The sequence below is a fragment of the Anomalospiza imberbis genome, chromosome 4, assembly GCF_031753505.1.
Source record: "Anomalospiza imberbis isolate Cuckoo-Finch-1a 21T00152 chromosome 4, ASM3175350v1, whole genome shotgun sequence".
NCBI classification, from domain to species: domain Eukaryota; kingdom Metazoa; phylum Chordata; class Aves; order Passeriformes; family Viduidae; genus Anomalospiza; species Anomalospiza imberbis.
The window spans coordinates 12,650,138-12,669,471 of NC_089684.1; positions in this window are offsets into that span (position 1 = coordinate 12,650,138).

Genomic DNA, 19,334 nt, shown 5'->3' on the forward strand with positions numbered 1-19,334 from the left:
AAGGTCCGAGGCAGACGGAGAAGGAACAGCACATTTACTTCCAAATGGAGAAGTAGAGACAAGACAAAGTGTTTGAGCAGCACTTTCTAAATAGCAGACTGCTACACCTGCCATCAGCACATTTTCCAGTGTCCTCCTGAACAAGGGAAGACAGTACATTGTCCCTAATAACTTAACACCCTTTATGCCAGAAGGCCCTTAATTAAACCATATTTTAATGACTGGCACGTCAATGTTTAAACTTTTTATTTACTAGAGAGAGGAAACTACTTTGATTCCATACGCGTAGGCATCGATATCCAGGTGATATTTTAGAAGTTTCAAATGAGACAAACTTTCTGAAGCTTACTTGTCAGTTTTGTTGAGAAATTATTCAGAAATATTTTAAAGTGTTACCCAAAAAATCCCATGAAAGTCACTGCTTCACTACATTCAAAAGACTTTTCCTCCCAACACTAAATTAAAACCTATATTCACATACCTATCCTGCATGCAGCAGATTAATGATATTTCATCACAGGAACTTTCATAAGTTAAGTTCTACAGGCCTACAGATTTAAATCAGACACAATTAAAATGAAACATGGTATTAAACTCATAATCCATACTTGACTGGATGTAGCAGAATTTTGCAACTGTCTTATTCATCATGCTGAGCTTTCTAGTAATAGACCATAGAATAAGCTGGGGACAGTCAGCTTCGTAATCAAGCATTCAGAGACAATTTCAGACACTGACAATATTATCCAGACCTTTATGATCCCTTATTTAGGTCTCATTCAAATCCCAGAAAAGTTCATAATCAGTATCTCGTCAGTACTGGCATACACTCAGCTAAATGAAGTCTCTGTTAGCATTAATGAGGACAAGTTCTTAACAAAAGTAACAGATAGAAAAGTAGCATTTAAGGAGATTTAAAGATGGATGTATCTACCTGAATTATAGATCTATGTAGTTCATATTGAATTGGAAAAAGAGAAAAGTTCTGAGAAATTAACAGAATAAGTAAACACCAAACAAGATTTTCATTAATGAAAAAATAATCATATCTGTTAACAGGTTTGTCCTTCAAGACATTACTCTACACCAGTGCCCACTTTCTCACAAACTCAGTGCTCTGCTTGGCTACCAGCAGATCCTCCCATGGCCAGGGCTCTTCATCTTCTTTGCAAATACAGCTTCAACAAGCTTCATGTAGGCACTGCTTATGTCCTTTGCTTTTCTTTGCTCTTTGGTTATATAAATACATGATCTCCCTGTATGAAAACAGCCTATAAAGCCTATGCCTAATACTGGGCATTTTAACAACATAAAGAATTTATGTGAATGGGCATGTAAAAGCCAGGGATAGAACAAGGCAGAAGTATATGTAATTAACATATTTTAAAGGTGATGATAACTGAAGAATTTTGAGTTTCAATACCTAAGCCAAAAGGTACTAGTTTTCAGATGCAGAGAAATAACTGGATAGTAACTATTATAATTAGACAAGCATATATAATCATTGATCCTGAACATATATTAATGCAAAATATATGCACATTTGTAATGATTAATACTGCAGTTTTCTTGCTCCTCAAGCGGGGTCAAATGATTTTACTACACTGCAAGTTCTAAGGTACAAAAAAATTAAATCATAATTAACTCTAAATAAACTCTACTGAAATGCCAAGGTTGTCAAAACTGCAACCTTCAAATTCTTGTTATGGTGTTTATACATGAACCTTTCATTTGTGGACCTCAGCAGAACCTGCTGCTTACCACAGCTGCTGCAGCCACCAAGTCCCTCCTAGAGCTGCTAACAGAGATAACAGATATTCTGCCTGATGCATGACCTGCAAACCAAGAACAGCCAGTCAAGAAAGCCCAGTGGCCATCTCTCTGATAAAAGAGAGGGAAGCCAGGGCTGCTGGTAGCATCCCAGACAGCAGTGTTTGGCTGTGACAACAACTGGGCTGCGCAGGAAAGTTCTTCCCACGTATATTCTGAAAAAAGATTTCTGGAGTAGGCCTGGCATCCACTGACTGCTCTGATGGAGAGCAAAGCCAGGTGCCAGAGACAGAAAGTTATGTTGCCTGAAATAACTGTTAGAAAATTCAGCTGTATTAGTCCCTCTCAATGATTCATTCAGTAATGGTGCTGGATTCTCCCTTGCATACAAACATCCTGTAACTGACTTGGAACAAAAAGTTACTATGGCATAGATTATTTTTATTATAAGGCCTTTATTCTAAGTCCAAACTATTAGGTACAGCCCATGAAAATAACTCTGGGAACTGCTGCTCAGCATTAAAAATCCTTTCATTAAAAATTTCTTGTTTCCTATGTCCAAGCACTTCTCAAACATAATTATAAACAGTTCATAGTGCTGTGACTGCAGACAATTGAATTTTAGAAGTAAACTAATCCAAGACCTTTTCTGGTCACGGATCACTGAATCCAAAATCATGCAATTCAATAAAGGAAATGGTATATACCACAGAATGTGACTACACCACGTAATAAAGACCACACCACTTTCTCTGCTATTCATAAAGCCTTCCTTTAAGTAGTCCAGTAGTGCAGTTTAAGTAGTCCTATGTCTCAAGATAGCATCAAGCAACTTGTTTCATAATTTCTTAATCAGAACACTTTTTATTTCCATTTTTTCTGTGATGCAGATTTTCCTACTGAAAAAAACAAATTAGAGTGATAATTTAAGTACAGATCAAGTTGACTTTTTTTGAACCTGTTTTTGAGATTTCCTCCCTTCTGCAAAATGTACATAGCTTATTTACAGCCAGGTACTCTCAGACATAGTTCAGAGGCTAAAAATATCTTGAAGACATATTCACCAATATGTGGCAAATTGAACAGGTACACTCTCTAAACAGACTGAGAGAACTGTGGTTTGAGCATAAAAACTGAAGTTATTCTCCTACTGAAATGGTAGCATTCAAAATAGATATCTTGTAGTGAGCCCCACCAACCCTGTATAGATGTCCTTCAGTCAACGTTAAAAGACCATTTTTAGAGGAAAGAGAATTAACAAATTTAAGGACACAAATAGGCTGAACAAAAAAAAAAAATCAGAGTGTATATCTGTCTGATGGGCTATTCTTCCCTAAGGAGGTGAAAGTGACTACTGTCTCACATTCATCATTGCTAGAAGCATCTACACAGAATAACTGAGGGTTTTTCTAAATCATCACAGTCAACCAACAAATAACAAACATACTGTTCTGAGCCATGGTAATTCACAAGAGTTAACATTTGGACATCTCTTTTGGTCAATGCAGAGGACAGAACAGGAATTTTTTTAAGCAGTTCTACCTTTGTTTGTAGTTGCATTGAGTTGGTCAATAAGATAGAATAAGATTATTATTAATAAATCACTGTTCTCTGTTGGCTGTCTCCTGACAAGCTTGCATTGTTCAGCATTGCTGTTGTCCAAGTTCCCATATTTTCATTATTATTTTGCCCCTCTACAATCTTTTTTTTTTTTCTGGATACCCTGGGAAATGTCTGGATTCTGGATGATTAAAGTTAATGGGAGCTTTGCCATCAGCTTCACTAAATATGGGATAATAGTCTGTGCCAAATTCCATAAACCTTCTAGTAAGCCACAACACCTGTTTTCCTTCTCCTCCCATGCCCCATTTCTCTTCATTGCACATTTTTTCTCTGCTCTGACACTTATTAATCCATGCACTCTATCCAATCAATCACATTCATCTTTCTTCACCAGTTATGTTGTTGTAGCTCCGTGGCTGAAATTACTAGGGCAGTGTGAACTCACTTATAAAAGTGCTACTTTTCATATTGCCAAAATAATGTCAGCGTATCACAGAACACCAGTCTAAAATGGTATGCAATACCTTTTCAGGCATCTTGATCTGATTTTAATTTAACTTTCAGTCCCACTTGGAAAATCACCACCCTATACATTTATTTCTAAAATGTTCTTATACCCAAGTGTTAAATCTTTGCAATTGTTCAGCATGTGACATTCCAGTCTCCCCTTCCTAGCAAATGTAATGAACGTACTTTATTATCTCTGCCAAAATGTTTCAACATTTAAACTTTAGCAGTTCTTCATTCTTTATGTTAAAACCCTTCCTGGAATTTTTAGTTTAACTCCTCTTGAGCTTAATTAAAGACACGTCTTCTAAAAACACCTATTGAGCGAGCAGAACAAGTGGAACTGTCTGAGGAAAGCACAGAGCCTCAGCTTTAGAATAATAGTGACTAAGCAGAGCGGAAGCAAAGACTATCATTTGGGAGCGATCACTTGGGTCAACAGTCTCAAATACGGATTAATCATGGGGGGAAGGAACCAAAAAAAAAAAGTACTTTGGGAACAGTTGGTTTCTTATTGAAGCAAGACCTACTGCCCTGTCTCTTTAGCATATTGTCTCATTTGTTAAGACCTTTCACTAGCTGTGTGAATGTAATCCACTACTTCACCTCCAAAATGTGCGACAGGCCAAGCAGCAGGTGAAGGATATCCTTTATTCAGTTCTGTCTGACTTTGACTTTATTAGAGTGATACATCATTCAGGATTCAAATAAATGTCTACCCCAAGAGACTTATTGTATGGCTCGATATTTACTCTAAGTGTTCTTTGAATTTGCTGTCTACAGAAACAAAGTGGAATGCCATTATCAGAAAATTTATTTTCTTCCACTGGAACTCTGTGAAAGCCTGGCTTCTACTCCTGGTAGTTTATAAGATGCAGGTTTTTTTATCCTCCCATATTTTTCTTGGGAAAAATGAGCAGCTACAGTACTAAGTAAAGAGCAAAATATTGTATGTTCATTCAAAATCTAGCTAAACAACACACAGAGTTCAGAGTGCAACTGCTAAATGCCTATAGCTCACTCCCTGCTTTTATAAGAAGCTAGAACACTGCCTAAGGGAGGCAGTGACATAGAATATTTCATAATAATACCATTGGAGCTGATGTTTACATCTTTATCATTAACTCCCAAATACAGAATCAATCGGCTTAATCCAATCCAACATCAGCACCAGGTTACTGGGGTGTCTGGTAAAGTAACCTGAACTGATATGTCAAAGCAATCACACTTCAGCCTTGTGGCTTTCAGTGTACCATACTTAATTTTTAATCATTATTGCTCCTTCTTTTGATGATAAGACTCAATATTAAAAGAATCAAAGTAGCTTTAAAATACTTGAACCAGAGCCCAAGGTTTAAACAGCAGTATCTATGCAAACAGAAAACCAGGTGGGGAAATTCTTTTCAATTTCCAGGTAGATGTAAAAACTAAGCATGGAAGCACCTCCCTCAAATGCAGAAAAGAAAATTTTCTCCTGAGCAGCACAAGCACACCAGAGATAGAAAAGACACAGTACTGCTTCCACAGCCATCCCCATCACCACTCACTGGCTTCCAGAGCTGCTATTCATCCCCCAATATCTAGACAGGAGCAAGGTTCACTGCAGATGCCCTGATGTGACTACATGCGTTATTCTGTGGGGTTTTTCTAAATTTCCATATCTTACTTCTATCAGCAATTCTTCTTTTCAGTCCTCTCTTAGGCCTTGATTCTTTTCACTAAGCAATATGCTTAAAATTGAATAGCAGTTTAAGCTCTTGGGAAATTTAGAAGTTAGCAGTATTCAAGTTATTTTATGGGTGCAGAGAGTAGGAACCATGTTTTTATTGTATTTTTTTATCCAAATAATTCCTTTATTAAAAAATATATTTTTAGGTATTTCCCCCCCTATTTGTAATTTGAGGGGAAAAAGTCAGTACTCCAAATGTTAAACTACTTTCTTAGCTTTTTTTTTTCCCCGTTTTTTTTTTTATCAATTCAAAAATATTCAGGTTTAGATGTTTTTAAACCATTGAATGATCTGCTTCAGGGTAGGTTTCAATCTGGGTCACCATGCTGCAAAATAGTACTTAGAATATGTCTTATCTAAGTTTTTTTCTATTTTGAAAGTTTGTTCTGTACAGCAATCCACATCAGTCTAATTGATATTCTGCCAACCTCTTAATCCACATTTGTGCATACACACACTATAAACCTGGGAGTTTATGGCAGTGCAATTTACTTCAGCGTCAACTGAATTGTATAAAACCCACTTGCACATCAATGGGATCACCCATTGTGAATTGGTTTTGTGTAGACAGGGCGTAAATCACCTGATAATCTGCTGAGGATGGACTGTGTAAATAGTCCCACAAAGAGCAAATGTGCATAGATAGGGCAATAAATTGGAATGATCGATGGGACAAGCAGCGTGGTAAGATCAAAGACAGGAGGCTGCAGCAAGCTTTTTAATCACCAGACCTTGCACTCCCATTAACCACTTCCTGTAAACGCTCTCTTAGCACTCTGAATTGGAGATTTTCCACTTTTTTTTTTTTCTTTTTTTTGCCTTACACCATTCAAGTTCAGTAGGATACAGCCTCGAGCAACATCAGAAACCAGCTGAAGTGCAAACAAGATCTGTCTGAAGAGGTGTTTGCTTGAGTTAGGCAGCTCTGCACTTTGCTACCCCAGGGCTTCCTACCCTGGCTTCCTCCCGAGCTTGTTTGCTACACCAGTCCTTCACAGAAGGTATTAGCTCAAATTGTGACTGCATTCTTTGGGGATGGGGTACCAGGAGCTGACACTTCCCCATTCCCGAGCCCTCGATGCTGTACCATGCTTTGTTTCCGAATCCAGCATGGCAGTTTTGCCAGGAGAGCTCAGCACGTGCCAGAATGAGCACAGGCTGCCCCTTCTTCCCTTCATCATCTTGTCAGAACTGTGCTTACACTGCTGCTCTAATCCTGAATTTGTTGTTGGTTTAAGTTCCCAAGTTCTCTCTTTGCCTCGAAAAGCTGCTCTCCATTTTCCCTCCTCATCTAGTACCTCCTCCACCCCTAAACTCACTACCTCTGCTGTTCCCTTCTCAAATATCTCCTAATCTTAATGCTTCTCATACAATAATCTATTGCAGATTTAAACCCATATTTTCTTTTTTTTCCCTTCTTGAATTTGCAATATCACCGCCTTATTATCCACCAGAAACGTCTTCCTAAACCCTGAGCTCCTTTCCCAGGTGCCCTCCATTATTTCGTCTTCTCCAGATTTTTGTTTAATTTCTCAGCAGTGGTTGGCTGCAATAGCAACTGCTTCTTTCTCATCTAATTATTGCAATTAACCCGTACAAGATACCCGAAAACAGTTCTGAAATGCAATGAGAAATGTTTGTGTACTCACCACTCTTTCTTCATCAGACTGAAAGTAGTTTAATTACCTAGAGCTTTACAAATACTCAAATTATCTCTTCTTCTCAAATTTTTCATAATCCTACAGATGTTTCTGCTACCAGCAGACACAAAAATGTGGCTTCTTAGAGAGGGAAAAAAAAAAGTAAGCAAGAAAAAATGGCTCTTTTCACCTAATTCATCCATATTACATCACAACTTGAGCAAAACTGAATATTTTATTGTTTATTTTTACCATGTCTAATTCTTTTTCTTTGCATTTTGATTTCCTTCCACTGACAGAATTAGCTAGCATTCTGACTGTGCCTCTTCAGAACAAGGCCAGTTTAGCCTTCTGTGCAGCATAAACACAACCATTGTTTAGGATGAGGGAGAGGGAATTCAGCATGCAACATAGGCATGATGTACTTTCAATAAACCTTTGTTTCTATATATCGCTGTACCACATATACAAAAACATTAACGAATTTTTATACTTCAGAAAACAGCCACATATTTGGATACTGGAAGAAAAGAAACATTTTCTCTGTGTTGTTGGGCAGGAGGGTATTTTTGTTTTGTTTCATCCTTTTCTCTCTTGTGTTTAAGACATAAAGATCAAAGATCATCAATGAGATTAAGATAATCCTGAATGCCTCTTTCACTTTGAGAGCATAACCATTACCACCAGCAGCTCAACAAGGTGGGTGTTTTTAGGAATCGTTTTGGAAAGAAGTTCAAAACACCCCATACTTCTTCACAGCCCACGTGGTATCCTCAGGCACATTTAATGGAAGTCTGGCTTCCAGATACCATGGCTTTTGATGAGCTCATTCACAAAGCAGGCTCCCTGAATAAGCCAAGACGTCAAGGCAAACACAAATGCTTAAAGAAACAATTGCTCAACAAAGGGTTGGAAGATTTTTTTTTCCAAAACACACAGGTCAAATAATTGGAAATGTGAACATGAAAATTTTTACCACTTAGATTTTTTGGACATGTCTTGCTTTCAAGGTAATAGTCATATGGCTTTTCTCTCCAGGAATTTCAGTCAGCTGCTGCATCTGCTCAGTTTAAGAGCTCTGCAAAACACCGTAAGTACTGTGGGCATTTCGTGCTAAATTGGTCAAGATTAGTTTTTTAACTCACTCCACAGTTAATGCATTTTAATCTAGAAAATAAAAAGTCAGATAGGAAAGCTGTCCAATCTGAACATTGTAACTAGACAAAAGATGCAGAAGATTTGCAGTGGGAACTATCTGTACAATCATTTTCATTTTGGGAAATAGAACCTTATAATTAAATAAAAACCTTTATGGCGAAGGCTTTGAACTTGAAGGAAGGAAAATACAAGCAACCCCAACCCTTGATGGGCCAGTGTAAATCCAACCTAAACAGAAAACAAATACATGCTACTGCAATCATCACCACAGTCTGGCTTTCTAACTTACAACAAAGAAAAGAAAGAGACAATTCACATCAGATTTGTTATGTTTCACATAAAGAACCGTAAATAACAAAATGAAAACAAAATTTCAGCTGGAAATTGTAAAGCACTAAATAGGCTGAGATTCTGTAAGTGCCACAGAGATGGGCTGACATTCCACTGAAAAACAGTTATTTTAGCATTTCATTCATCCATGGATTATTAGATGGTTCTTACTTTTGATTTATCTTGGGAATTTTTGATCAAAGAGGGACACATTCAAGTTTTCATTTTTATCCCAATAAGTCCGTAATTCTGGAATCAAATCAGTTTACCAGTGAAGCCATTTTTTTCCCCTCTTCCTTAAGAAAACCACTTTGCAGAATTTGCTAGTAAGAACTGTGAAAATTAGTTATATAGAAGACTTATGTCTGGAGGCTAAACCAATTACACTGACCTTTCCCTCCTTACTTAATACACATTCTTTATATGTTAAAATACAATAACATATGGAATGGCTTCTGCTCTTTTCCAACACCTGGAACTGTGCAGTAGCTTATAAAACAAGGAAATTTGTCTGATATAGAATATTCTGATGACATAAGATTATAGCTTCAAAATTATAGAGTGAAACAATCACTTTGCTACCTGAGCTGGCATAGGTTGCCTTGCTTTTCTACACTCAAGCAAAGACTGCTGTTCAGTTCTGTGAAAAACTTAATTGTGTAAAATTAATCCCTTTAATATAGTCATCTTCTGCTCTATATGCAGGTGTGAAGACATCTTTTACCCAAGGCTGTTAATATTATACCCCAAAGGAAACTCTCACTCAAAACCAAAAGGACAAACAACTTTCTGTCAGAGTCAAATCAAAACAAATCACAGATGCTAAAATACATTCTCTAACCAGCTGTGGTCAAAGCAGGGATATTTTTAATATATACATAACAGGCTTTTAAAAATTTCATTTTTAACTTGTTGAAAATTTGACAGCAAGAAAATGTCTCCAGTGAAAGATTCCCAATGGTATGCACAGCATTAGGAAGGAAGGAATTTATTCTGTGGTCCCTTCAGCAATCAAAAACACCAAAAGGATTTCACAGAGAATTTTCAGCCGACTTTTATCTAAGGCCATACTACAAAGCTAGGGAAGGCATTTTCCATAAATTAATGAATTAATTCAGTTTTCACTTTCTGCTTCACCTTAAAAGAAAGCCCTGAGGCAAGAAATATTGCAGCACAACACAAACTCATGCTGGTTTGTAATAGAGGTCCCTGTTAAAGGATTGGTCCACTATCAACCTCGACTGCAAGAGCAGGTCCTTGCTGGAAAAGTGGGTAATGAAGGAAGCATGGCACAGGAGGCTTTCATCACATTAGACAACAAGAAGGAAGATGCCCCATCCCTGGAAGTGTTTAGGGCTAGGTTGTATGTGGCTTGAAACAACCTGTTCCACTGGAAGGTGTTCCTGTCCATGGCAGGGGGGTTGGAACTAGACAAATTTTAAGGCCCTTTCCAGCCTGTCATACCATCATACATACCATGTATGCTGGCATGACAGGTACAGTCAGGATAAATTCAAGACAATGATTAGCCATGCATGAAAAGCAGTGTGGCACATTTCTGTATTTTAATGTGTATGTTTACATTCTTCTGCCCTGTTGAGAAAACAAACGATCAATTGAACATGTGACAGGGTCAAAGCATGGGTATAAAGAAATAGTAATACCAAAAAAGCAATCCTAGGATGAAAAAAAAAATCTAAGTATTTCTGTTAAGTCCCTTTAAGCCAATATATAAGTTCCTGTTCTCTGTATGTTCTATACAGTGAGAAAGGAGGAAGGAAAAGGTAACTAAAAAAGCAGATGGGTGTATAGAACGGAAATAAGCAGAGTGAGAGACTGTTCTCAGGGGGGAATACTAGAAGGATTAATTGGGAGATAGAAAATGAAAACCTGAAAAACAAAGTTGAGCTGCTATTTGGGATATAGACTGATATTTGACATGGTGGATTCTTAAGGGTCATGTGGGATTACTGACGGTTGCCTTCTGTTACTGCAGCTCTTCATGCACAGACACCACAAATACTGAAGAAAACCACCTGGAGTGTCCCACTAATCTTTCATTGACTGAAAACAAGATCAAGAATTTCACAAAGAAGCATTTAATTATGATTGCAAAACAAAACCAGCTGCAAAGGGGATGAATTGAATCCAAATTTAGATTAAAAGGTCAACATGTTGGAATTGCAATATCAACTTTTTCTGTTATCATTCAAAAGCTCCAACACAATTTCCCTGTTTGATTCTTTATGATAGCAGTGCTACAAAAGAATCAATTAGAATTTCTGCTATGAGCTCAGAAGAACAGGTGTCCCTTAAATTTTATTTAAATAGTATACAATACAAACAAATAGTAACAACTGGAAAAAAAAAAAAAAAAAAAAAAACTACCCCAAACAAAAAACCCCACAAAACAGTTGAGAAAAAGCTTCTCACTATAGTACAAAGCCTTACTGAATATTCAGCACTGGTTTTAGATGAATGAGACAATCACCTAAATATATGAAAAGCTAAAGTACAATATATGTTTACCCTGGGCTAAATCCAAAGAGGCACAGCAAAGTCTGAGATGGAGATGAACCTGATATATACATGCAACAGAGCTTCCTTATGTCCCAGAAACATTACCAATTTATCACACAGACTTTTGCTCATCAGACAAAAAAAAGAGGAAATGGAAAGGGAACATCTGCAGTGTCTAAAGTATTCTAAAGGGAATATATGGGAAGGATGTTTCAAAGTTATTTGAGCTAGGGTCAAATCGGGATAGGAGATGCAAAACTTAACAAAGGTCAAACTACATACTAACAGAGTTTACATTCTGAAATAATTATTAAGCTCTGTGACAAATAAATACACTTTTCTGAAAATTATTTAAGGAATGAGAGCAATCAAGACACTAATTCAGTGGTCCTTTACTGATCCAAATTCGTCCTGCGTTTTATCCCATGTTAGAACACTTGTTCACTGTAAAAGAGCTAAGGTAAAGCTATTACTTTGAAAGAGCTTGTAATACCTACCTCAAAGCACTTTGTATTCAATCTGGGGGTAACCTCTTTATGCAGGTATTACATTGCCATCTAGTGTATGCAGTATACATTGTAATTTTATTTCCCTGGGTTTACATCATCTAAAGAACCTGAATTTTCCCCTTAGCTGGCTTTCCTCAATGCATTTTTTCTTGAAGCAGAACAGATTTCCTCCAGGCTACTCAATTCCAAGCAACCTGGGACTGGTGTCAATGAGAGATTCGGCACGATTAAAAAAGCACTATTCCAGAAGCAGCCACTTGCTGAATCTCAGTGTCTTTGGCAGGTTCATCCACTGAAAGTTTTAGGAATTCGAACTGTTCTCCTGCAGCAACAGGTGATTTGGATTCAGTGGTCCTCCCCGCTGGAGGGGACGTGAACTCTTATCCCTGACAGCAGCACAAGTACCCCACTCTGGAGCAATATTGGGTGGAGGAGAAGGGAACAATCCCAGTCTTTCTGACGCCACTATCAGTAACTAATTCAACTGTTATCAAGACAAGGACAGTGGCTAAACTGCACTGACAAGTCCTTGGATGGCAGGGAGGCAGAGTCCCCTTTGTGCAGGCAAAGGACTGCTCCACACCACAGCTGCAGGGTGTTCCTACCATGCACCCCAAGCCATGAGTCACTGCCTTAGGCAGTTTCCCAATCCTGCTCTGAGACAAAGTTTGGGAGACTGGTGTTTCCCACAGCTCACCACTCTGCGAGCTATTAGCAGCTACGTATCCCCCCTTTGAGCACTAGCCTTCCCTGCATTACTTGGTAATGGTTGCTGAATTCCCCAGCTGAGAGGAAGGGGAATACTGCTGGAGGCACAGCACACCCAAAATAAGAACAAGAGACATTCTGGTGCTTGGATAAATGGAGCTTGGCCATCTTGAAGTCTTGCAACAGCTGAGTGCTAAGCAATGCCCCACCACTTTGAACACTCCAGCCTCACTCCAGTTTGAGAATCTGAGCTTTTACACCCAGACCTAGACCTCTGAAGCACATTTCCCCAGTATTTATGGTAAGATTTATCTTTTCTGGAAGAGTTCTTTCAAGACACAAACTGACTCAGGTCCAGAATGCAAAGGTTAACTTATAAGACAGAGAAAGCTACAAAGGAACACGTTGGTCTAGCACAGTACATGAGAGGCCATGGCCACCAGGTTCTCCAGGAGACCACTGTCACTGAGCACTCTCACCTTCCACTCATTCCTTTCTTGGCTACCATATGCTGCAGTGAATGCCGAGTGCAAAAAAAAAAAAAAAAAAATGTTTTCACCCTCACCCCATCTGCCAGTACACATGAGAGAGAAACAGGCTCTTCACTGGAAAGAAAGAACAGGGAAAAGAAATCCGTATTATTACCAGAAAAGGAAGTGTCCTCTGCTTTCAAAATCCAGCTGCCACATTATGGAACTAAGCAAACTCCTTTAAGCCCCAATACCAGTTACAAATACCAAGCTGTACAAGAACTGGCTTCAGCTGTTTTTTTTCTGTATCTTGCCATTTTAACAATATAGCAAGGGCCTAATTTTATGCATAAATAAAGATATTTTAATGCATAACAATTTATGCATGAATAAACCAGACTTTAGCTCCTTTTTTGCTAGTTGTTGGGGCTTAAATTACTGGCTCTCCTTGTTAACACATTTGCTCACTTTACTGGTCTTATCATGAGACTTTGCACTGTGCATAGCAACAAAAAAATGCATTTAATAGACTGTACCTTGTTATTTGGCCACTGTGTTACCCATTTATATTTATTACTACTATAATTAATATTTAAAATATATCCTTTATCAAATTCAGTTTTTGTTTGTTATTGACCCATAGATATTACTTACACTGTGCTTCAGGATGTGGACACACATGGAGCCCATAAGCAGCCGGCCTAAGGGGTGAAGGTTGGCAAGCACCCTAATTAATTTCAGTCTAAAAGAGTCAAGTTAGCAAAACCCCACTGTTTAAGCTAACCAATGCCCTTTAAAATGAAACACAACACTGGCTCAGTCAGCAGATTGGTCCCTTCCAGCAGGGAGGGAGGCAAAGGACAATTAGGGCTGATAATGTCTCTTGTTAGTGCAGCTGTTGGGCATTAGGCCATGAGAAAAGGTAGCAAGTGTAAATAGGCTTCCAGGGTGATGATAATTTCTTTTTTCTAAATATGCTGAACACTAATTCAGCAAGATACTGATACAGTACAATCACCAACTGTGTAAATATTTCCATTCTCTTCAATAGGACAGCAATTCAGCTAAGTCTTTAATGTTAAAGTCCGTAATAATCTATAGATACAGAAGTCGTGAAAGAGTTTAGTTCACCTCTTACGTCCCCTCCTGTGGACTGTTTTCCTCATTCTATCACTATCCTTTAACTTATTTCAGCCCTAAATTCACAACTTGTCATAGGCAGGCACAGCATCATCCAAGTTAGTTCAGACATATCCTTAGCCTTTTGGCTTGTAGTTAGTAAAAGCTGCCACTGCTGTAACTGGAGATTCGTTCCTCATCCATTTACCAGAAATACAAGCACTTACAAATTACTACCTTAATTATCACTTACCTGATCCCCAGCTTACTACCTAATGAATTAATAAAATAAACAGAGATTTTTTTTCAGAGAGCAAGATGTAAAAAGAAGGTAATTCTTTTTATAACAACTTGTAGTATCTGTCTTATTTTTCAAAAAGAAAAGTAAATTTTTGTTAACTGAAGGGGAAAAAATTATAAACATAGAGATTATATATAAGTGGATGCTTGAAAATTTTCTAATAACTTTTAATGGGTTGGGTGGGGCTTTTTATCCAAAGTGGAAATAGTGTGATGCTTAAAATTCAGAGGAGAAAGAACGCCTCTTGATAAAAGCTTAATAACACAGAGAATTCAAGGGTATACAATTGATGAGCCTCAATTTGTTTGCTAGCTCTAGCAAGGCTACTCAGAGTTTAAATTAGCAGCCAGCCTCTCATTTACACTCTGCTGGCATGGGAAAAATGTTATTCCAAGCAAGTAGAGGAGAGTCAAGATATTTCTCAAGACAGTGTTCTACTAATTCCTAAGAACAGATGATGAAGCTTGTACTAAGAGCCCTTCTGTGTGCCAGTTTGATGTCAAACATCAGCAGGCTGAAATCAACCAACAGGTTTCTTAATCTGTTCACACTATAACTTTAGAAGAAGGTGTTTGCTGATCATATGGCCACACACGCAAATTATCACAGTAAAAGTATACAGAAAAACATTATTGCTATCCATCTACAGATCTGTTTCCCAAAGGCCATAATCTGCCACTGAGAATTCACTACAGTGGATGGCAAACTCTAACACTGAATTTAGCTGTGGGGGATGTATGTTCTCACCTGGAAGATGATTTTACATCCTTGTCCTAAAAATAACATTTTTCATTTACGTTTCTGCAGTGTTTTCCATGGCTACTATAAAACTTACTTATTAATAAATAAAGCAGTAAAATATTTGAGGCAAAATTTTAACATAGAGGGGGAAAATTAATGGAATTTCCTATGGCAGTTGTGAGGGTTTTCCTCACAGAAGGGGCAGCCATCTCAAATCTAATAACCAGATGTGTCCAGAACTCAGTGTTTCCAAATGTTTCAGGTATGTGAGGTTTCAGAACATGACACATTGTTCCAAAAATGCACAGAGGAGAGGAAATGGGTAATTGGGAGGGAAATGTGCGGTGGTAGCACGTGCCAATCTGTCCTTGCTCAACATGGGAAAGCTGGAAAGAGGATCTTTGTGGTGGAAAGAAAAGGACACAAGGTCATTTTCTACCCCCAAGGATGACATTTATAATCCAGAGTGATTCCACTGAATTCATGGGTTTTGAAACCAGAGTGGAAAATGGACTCTGGCAGTTATGTCCTTTTAATCACAATGGGAGGTAGACAGTCAGTTCAGCACATATTTAGTCTCTCCTCCTCTCTACAGAGACCTAGGATAAGGGCCAAACAGGTGCTTAAATACCTGGATTTGATGACTTGCAAAACATTAGATTAGGGTGATACAGAGGGTAATCATCTCATCCAGTTGTATTTGTATCTCTCTAGTACAGGATGCTGCCCAGCAGGAAGATTGGTTTGAAACACAACATATTTCTCCCTTCACAGAATTTCAAGGAGGAAATATAATGATATAGATATCCAGATTCTTTTAAATTTTGTTCATCAAGTAATAATTGAAAGGTATTTAGGGATTTGCACAGTTCTTGATTTTATGATTAGATATTCCACATACTTATAATCCAAGTTCCAAGGGGTTTTGTAGGTTTTGTTTATTTGCTTTTTAGTTTTTTCAAAGCAAGGTTTTCAAACATTAAAGACTTAGGAGAAAAAAAGAAGTTGTAACAGGAAATGATTGCACAACTTGATTTTTGTCTTTTGGTTATTTTGATCAGCAGCTTTCTAAAGGGAAAACATTCTTTGGAAAAGTATGATGTGAAAATAATTGAGATACATTCCTTGAACTTGAACACAGATGAGAGCTGAAAGATTGCATGGGTAGGGCCTGTGATCTCCACACAGCTATTATTTCCCATTGTGTCTCTTCACGTTGCCTCTTTGTAACCTCATAGTAAACAAATCATTATGGGCATATGCATTCCATATCCATTCCAGAGGTATAAGCAAAATGAATGTGAAATAATGCTTCAAAATATTCCAGCAAGTTCCTGCCTGGCTGCACAAAACACAGATTCACAGCTGATACTTATTGGAACATCTCTGCTACCATCCCCACAGCAGTGCTATTGGTGGCCATTGTGGACCTTCAGCCTAATCTCAGTATCCCAAAGTTTCAATGCATAATCAAGTTTCAAGATTCCAACATAATTTCTAGGATATCTGGAAAACATCAAATGAAAATATACGCTTGAGATTAGCAGAATCTATGTAACATAAATTGTGACTCTGATATTAGAGGAAATATTGCTAAGGAGTTGTAGTTACTTGATCACAGAGGAGTGTAAAGAAGAGTAAATCAAAAAGAATCTCCTTTATAAGTTTCCCCTCCCCACCAATTAACCAGTCAGGTGTGAAAATCCACAGGACAGTTGTGCTCAGAGAAGGTACACAAAATTATGTGGCTTAAAATATAAAGTGTGGTGTGACTTTGTTCTTTTCCTTCACTGTACATTCAGTGTCTCAAAAAACACACAGCTTTCCAGTTCTCAGCTCCAGCTGCAGGCAAGAAAGAGTTTCACTGGACATGTTCCTGGATGTTTGTGTTCTTAGCTGCTCGCCTACAGTTAATTAAGCTTATCCTGATATTTCCTCTCATTACCAAGCATGGTTTTGATTCTAAGATTAAGACTATCCAGGTCGTAATCCAAGACTATAAAACAATAAAGCAGCAGTTGTAACTATTTGGAAGAGTGAATTTATTAAGTATTGAAATTATTGTGGTGGGGATTAGGGTAGGTCAAGCAAAGCCATTTCATGGGTCATCCTCTCCTGGAGAAAAAATATGCCTTGCAAGGCAAAATGAGAAATTGAATAAAACCATGAGAATCAACTACAATTGACTGTAATATGCCAAGAAAAGTGCTGGACCTTGCACCCTTTTAGAAGTCTTTGTTTTCCTTTTGTGAGTGTTTTTTCATGGTTTCCACAGTATCTACCGAAGCAGCCATTTGTCTAAAAGAAATTGTCAGCTGTCATGGAATAGTTTGATCTAATATAAGAGACTTAACAATATGAGGAACTGAACTACATTCTGTGATCACACCTTTCTAGCCCCATATTCAAGAAGAATAATTCCTGAGTGAAAATCTGGTAGAACATGAACTCATTTCATTCAACAATTTCTCTCTAAAAGCCCAGAATAATGATGTTGTTCAACAGAAATGATGAAGCTGTGCATGCTCTGTGACTCTATGGCTTTCTATTACTACCAACAGCTTTGTTTCACATTTTAGGTAATAGATATCATCATATCGTAACCTCTTTTATGTTTACTGACTTGGAAACCAGCACCTCTTGCAGTGCACAGTCTTATCAGTATTTTAGCATCCATCTCTGGGGCTCTTAGGGTGAAAAAATGAGGGTATGGAGAAAGAAAAATTAGAAAATACTGAAGTGGGGAAGAAAAAATATATGGCTTCGACATCTCATCTCTCCCCATGGAAGTAGATGTATTTCTGAGGAATGCAGACTTGCAATACAAAATATTTTCTTAGATATCATGGGAGTGAAGCTGCTAACATTAAAAATATCATGCAAGCAAGCCAGTCTTTAATTAGGAAATTCTAGGACTAGCACAATTCCAAGAGAACCAAGAAACATGTAAGACTGAAAGAGGAGAGAAAGCCTCTCTGGCTTTTTAATTGATCTGAATATCAAACGCATTTCCGTAACATTTCAGCAGGTTCTGTTGAAAATTCAGCTCAGAATCAAAGCTAAAATAATGTCACTCAGCTTCACTCAGATCACAGACAGTAAGGGAAGTAACTCAAAAGCAAGCATGGAAAATCAATACCCAGATATTTTTAACAGCATACAAATACTGCCCACGGATTCCAAGCCTGAATTTTCAGAACCCTGTAATTAGTGAATCCAAAAATGCTCTTATATTAATGAAGCAGAAGCTCAAAGGGATGTGTGATTATCTAAAATCTCAGGAAACAATTAAACCAGGTGGGACAATCAACTGAAAGGGCGTACCCCATGGAGAATAAAGTAGCTCAGCCAAGGAACACAAAAGCATTTAAACAGCTTTTAAAAAGAACAGCCTTACTTCCAAAAAAAATTATTGTGATGAAAAATCTATTGCACAGCTACATGAACTACTATCTCAAAGGTAAATTAGCCTCACTGAGAAAATGCTGAACATTAGTTCTGCTTCTAAGATTGCCTAGTTTCAGCTGCCAACTATTTGATCTTGTTCAGTCTTTCTTTGCTAGACTGTGGTTTCAATTATGTGGCTACATTAATAAAAACTATGAAACTAGTAAAAATGCTTTCAAGTGTATACATTATACTATAAAATATAAAAAAATCTGAATTTTCATTTTTATAGATGAAAGAATCAAGTTGAAGCAAAATAGTTTGTTTTTCAAAATTTTACTCTTACCTTTCAATAGCCCTTTTTAAAAATTATTTTTCAACCCACAATTTCCAAAGGCTTCCAAGGCATCTAGGAAGCTTTATCATAAATGAATTATTTTGGTACAGAAATATTCATTGCAATATTTTTCTTTTTTTAAAAAATTGTATTTGTTGTATTTTTGTTTTGAAATCCATAGTGTTTTCTATTTTTATCTTGGCTCCAATTTTCTTAAATTTTAAATAAGGGGTTTGAGATTAATTGCTTTGGAAACAGTCTATGAATACATCTCCATATTTAAGTGCTTTGTTGAAGAAAAATCTCACTGAATAAAAATTTCATTCTTCTGTGCCACTTGTTCAAATCTATTATATATAATTATTATTTTTTTTCATTTGAACTTTGTTTTCCTGGCAGCTATTTATCTGAGAATTCTTAACATAATGTGCCAGCAACTTATGTAAACCCACAACCAATATGACTGCATATTTTTCATGTTAATTTGAATTTATCTTGGCATCTTATAATACCATCCAGTGCATTGGCAAACAAATATCAAGTGA